We start from the raw sequence: 5,736 nt of genomic DNA on the forward strand, positions 1-5,736 counted from the left end.
TGTATAGCTCATTTGCATATTCAAATTAATTTTCAAAGAAACTTGTAATACAAAAAAATTTACTCTTCATGGGTACTTTCATTGTGTAAAGTTTCATTTTGATAGGAGTAAAGGAAAAAAATAGCCCATTTGTCTGGCCTTATTGGCACACATCTCAGATTGATGAGAATTTAACATATTTCCTCAACTAGGATTTCTTAGGACTTTTAGTATGTTGTTCTGGACACCTCATAGAAATGATCTAAGCTGCAAAAAATTATTTTACAATTAGTTCTATTTTTGGCTCCAAAATTAGTTACTTTGCCTGGACTAACTGTGAAAAGATGCGTATCATCAGTTATCTTACAATAGTCAAATGTATGTTGTGTAAGATATATTTGGTTAAATAATTAATATAGTACTCACATTGAACTGTGATCAAGTAATGGGCTATGTGATTTGATGCATTCTGCAAACTGTGTATAGTATTGAATACAATGCTCAATGCTAAACGTTTTAGAATGAAGAATTTTGCTGACTTGTAGAATTGCCTACAAAAACAGCGAACTTTGATGTGCTTGAGCTACCTCTAAATATTAATATTTTTGCCCCATTTTTTTCTGGGGTGTTTTTAGCATAAATGGAACAAATCTAGCGGGTCAGGCTGCAGAAAAACGGAAAAAAAATTGTTTGGTACATTTAAAGGGGACATATCATGCTAAATCCACTTTTTTAGCCCTTATATGCATTTTGTTGTATATTTGGAGTGTTTAGAAGTACAGAAAAGTTGAAATTATTCTCTTCAGGTACTTCGTTGATATCTTTATATTCTGTTTTGGTCATATTTTTCAACCTGTTCCGATTTTTCTGTTCTCTATGACGTTTTTTGAACTATTAGGCTACGTCACAGTATTTGCAGCGGAACTGCCAAATAAGGACATTGACTTCCGGCCCAACACTTCGAGCAATCCGCCATTTTTATTTCTCGCTGCAATTTTGTAGTCCAAGCTAAAGGATGCAGAAGTTACGAGAGGGTAAGTTAAAATGTTCGGTTGTTGGATGTAGTAACCCACACGCTTCATTACACCGTCTAATGTAGATGAACTGCCGCGCTTGTGAGCAGAGAGAGAGAGACCCGGTCGCGCGCGCGCGCACTCTCTCTCTTCGGAGCCAGGCGAAAGTGTAAACAAGACTTCACCGTCTCCAAACTAGACGCTGTCTTGCTCTCTCTCCCTCGCACATATTAATCAAAATAAATCGACACGGTGGTAAAAGGTCGGAAGAACAATGTTTCATGTGTAAATACAGTTACACACCATTGCGATACATCCATATGAAGACGTTGTTCTGCAGGTTCGTCGTCTTCATTTTCATCTCGCTCCGGCTCCGGCTCCGACTCTGGCTCGAACATGTAAGGCTGGCTGGACAAGTCTTGCGTTGTTGACATTTTGTTAATAACGTGTGAATAAAACGTTTCTGTGCCGCTAGATAATCGTATCTCTGCTATCAAACTACAAAAATGGCCGAACAGGGTGGAGTTGAACCGAGTGTCACCTCTGCAACATGGAGGTATGAAGTGTATGAAGTGTCTCAATAGGGGTTATGCGGAACGCCCAACGTTCGAACCGGAAAACAGGTATAAACATTTCCGGTTTGCATTACCGTACGCATCTGCAGCGGTAGGTGATCTCTGAGGTAACTTATTTTGCGCTTTTTTTAGAATACAATTCTTATTTCTGTTTTAATTAAAATGTCACGAATGCTTAAGTATCAGAAATTATTTATTTTTTTTATAAAAAAATAAAACGCAGTCTTCATTTGATTGTTTTAATCGTCTGCAAGCAAATATAAAAGGTTAAACTACTATGATAGCATACAAGTCTAAACTAACTTACTGATAGTTAGCTAACTCTACATCGGGTGCCATTAGCAAAAGCTACATATACTAACTTACATACCTTCATAATCATGAATAAATGAGGAGGCGTAAAAACTTAAATCCTTTATCTAACGGAGTACTCGGGGCTCTGGAAGTCCGTTTGGCAATACGATGTACATCTGAAATGGATAGAATGGGTAGCTCCTGTAAACACCGGCTATAAAAGGTCGCCATTCCTACGCTGTGTTTACCTCAGTAGCTGACAACCGGAAGTAGTTATATCTGTTTTGTAGAACCCGGAAGTATGTTGCGCATAACCCCTATTGCATTTAAAGAGACCGCACCAAAACGAGTTGCTCTCAGACGCACATCAGAAAAGGGGTAGAAAATGGGCCTGTGGAGCTATAATAATGAGGAATTCAGACCCAAGCATTGCAGTTCCACTTTATATAGACTACAAATGTATGATTTATATGTAAAAAGGAACGATTTAAAAGCATGATATGTCTCCTTTAAGGGCCACCCTAGTACGCACTGACTCGAGCAACTATTTTCTCCCTAGCTAACTCTCTGTCCTTCACTGCTGGAGCTGATATTTAAAAAAAATATTAATAATATATGTTTGTACTCTCCATATGCTTGCAGAATGGTGTTCTAATGGTGAAAAATATTAAATAATAAGATAAATACCTCTTTTTGTCTGACACTGTTGTCATGGTGACTCATAATATCTGCACTCCATTGATAATGGCTTTTTATAGTTGTGGTGCACGCGCTTAAGTCAGAGTCAGTCAACTCAGAGTTGATTGAACTAACTAATTTCAGCTGTCCTGTAACCGAAAACTCAGAGTTTCCCATCTCAGGGTAAGTCAACTCAGAGTTCAAGTTTTAACTCAGAGTTGGTTGAACCTCCTTTCTGAAACAGGCCCCAGGGATCAGTATCTGGTGATGATCAGCAGCAGGTGTGGTGATGGCTGACTGAGTGCAGGTGGGGACCAGGAGGGATGCTGGGAAGTGTAGTGCTGACAGGTTACTGGGTTGGTGACTGGTGACTGTGGGGCATACATATTATCTATAATCTTGTTTCTGCTTCACCATTATTACACATTACTAATATTGCCTTTGCAGTGAATAAATGTATCCGCTTGTCGCACGACTGTCATCTGGGCATGTGGTTCTTTATACAGCACACTTATGTATTTCTTTTTAATGTCAATTTTAGACCCCTGTACCCCTAGATTATTTGGGAGGTCATAACACTGAACTGTACTTCATGTTGTATGCAGAAGTCATAATAAATGAGAAATACAGGGCCAATACTAATTCACTTTGGTAATGACACATTCTGTTGTTTTCTCTTAGCAGTTCTCTTAAGCTTTCACTGCAGCAATAGTGTTGTTGCTGATATAATGTGCTTAAATTATTTTTGCCATTTGATTATTATCTCCTAATCTTCATCAGAGAAGTATATCACTATGAAACTCTTCACACGTCACACGATTGACTGCTCACTGCAAACATCACATTTTGATTTGCAAGTGCTCAAGAACTTAAAGCCTGAGGATCAAAGCTTGAGTGGACTGGGACATTTTAAAGCCAATGTTGTGATACCAAGTCTTAATATTATTATTTTTTTCTTAGGCTTTTGATAATTCTTGTGTAAGACTGCCCTTGTGTAACTTCTTTTCGTTATGTTATTTGGACATCATGGACACACCTAGCAAAACAAGAATTAGGTGTAGACACACTTTTACTCTCACACGCAAACGGAAACTCAAGTCACGAACTACATTTGAACATTTAACCACTCGCTATTATATTTCTTAATATGCTATATATGGTAGGGTTGATCTTGGAGTACTATGATTGGATGGCCTGGACATCATGGATGATTCTGCTTTATCTAGTGTATAAATATGGCCCGTCTCTGCACCTGCTTGATCATCTCCCGAGATCTCCGGACGCTGCTGATACACATCTGATCTGCAGATAATCTACCTGAAGATTCATCTAACCCCAAGATCAAGCCTGACTGCATTCACTTGGACTTTGTGAAGGTGCATCATAATAAAGGCCAGAGGTTTACTATCTCAGACTATAGACTGCAACCTGTGAGTATCAGTTCACATGAGCTCACTCAACGTATTTGTAGCATGTATGTAATTTTTTTTGGAAAAAGGTCTATCAATAATCTTCAAAGCATTGAGTAATAAGTATTAAAAAGCAACATACTTTGAGAAAAATGTGTTCTGGGGTGATTTACCTTGACTTTAAATGTTAATAATTTTAATCAGCAAGTATACGATATACAAGATATTTGTCTTGACTCAATGGAATGGACTTGATGGATACAAAGCACAGTCAAAAACACCTTTACACAAATACAGAAAACAAAGGGATTGGAATCAACTATGTAGAAAAATAAAGGAAGGGTCTCATCAGTATTTTATTTACTAATCACAACCAAACTGCTTTATTAAGTCAAATGTCAGTAAAGGTGTTTTGATGTGTGTATTGTTCATCAGGTCATGGAGATTCATCAGTCTGCTGTGATTCTGCTGCTGGTCTTGTGTGTGTCGTTCTCCGCTCATGCTCAACCACCCGGTTATCAACATTTCCGCAATCAGCATGTGGGTCCTTTTGTGAACAGGGAAATGTGTACCAGTGAAATCAGAAACAGACGCATCACTGCACCTAACGGTGGCTGCAAACCTGTCAACACCTTCATACAAGCAAATCCAGGTGTTATTAACCCAGTTTGTGGCAAAGGAGGAAGACAAATTCGTCATAACCTGTTTCGGAGCAACAATCCTTTTAACGTGGTCACGTGTAGATTACAATCTGGGTTGAGACCCCCAAACTGTATTTATCGTAGAGGGCAGTTGGCCACTCGTAATATAGTGTTGGGGTGTGTACGCAGACAGCCTGTACATTATCAAAATGAGTAAGTAAAGTACAGATGACCGGCTGAAGAGAGCATCACAGAGCTATAGTTGCTAATCATTTGTTCACTTCTCCTTTCCCATCTTTCTTTGTTTTTCAAGTGCAAAAAGAGAAAAAAGTGAGTCAATCATGAAGCCAAAAATAAAATAGATGAATAAATACAAAATACAAATAGAAAATGTATCCCTCTATCTTTATGAGACTCTGATATGAACAAGAATATCTTCACTGTCTCTCATCATTTACCTTATATGAGCATAATGTTAAAAATATCTTTACAATATTTCTCTAAGTTGATGCTATATTTCTCACTTCTTCATTCATGTCTCTGTGAGTAATTGTGCTTATCATGTGCAAGATTCGGCTAGTCAGTTGACTGTTTCTGGATTTCAACGGACGTTTAGATTATGGCCGGATTGGACAGCCAGAACTAGTTCAGAACAAAATGACAAACAATATCTGTAAATTAATTAACTGACTGTTAATTTACGGACTATATCATTAACTGTTAAATTGATCTTTTTTGAAACAACATGTATTGTGAAAGCTATACAAATAAATTTGAATTGAATTGAATTGAATCTTGCTGGTCAGACACCAATAGGGTTCATGATGCACACATGGCGCTTTTAAGTCCTCCTGGGAAGTTTGTATTCATGAGGTTTTACTATTTTTTTTTTTTTTTTTTATGTTTTAAATTAATTTATGAAGCCACTGTAAAATTTATCATTACATATTATATTGTTATACTATAATACTGTCATATTTTGTGCAGGCATTAGCTTACTTCATCATAAATAGAAAAGCCTGACAATGTAACTGCTAAATACCAAAGTATTGTGGTATTACATGTTTCTCACTGACACACTCATAACTCTTCAAGATCGGGCTTAAAGAAAATCCCAAGCTTCCTACTCATATTTTCATCATTGTTG

General features: G+C 37.4%; 1 long non-coding RNA gene across 1 annotated transcript; it reads left to right on the forward strand.

The window, feature by feature from the left end:
* The first annotated feature begins 3,607 nt into the window (after positions 1-3,607).
* LOC311084928 lies at positions 3,608-5,377 on the forward strand. The gene is made up of 2 exons (XR_014606670.1): positions 3,608-3,969; positions 4,384-5,377. It is a non-coding gene; the product is annotated as an uncharacterized lncRNA (long non-coding RNA).
* Positions 5,378-5,736: the final 359 nt, after the last annotated feature.

This window comes from Abramis brama (assembly GCF_963993115.1).
Source record: "Abramis brama genome assembly, chromosome: 6".
NCBI lineage: Eukaryota > Metazoa > Chordata > Actinopteri > Cypriniformes > Leuciscidae > Abramis > Abramis brama.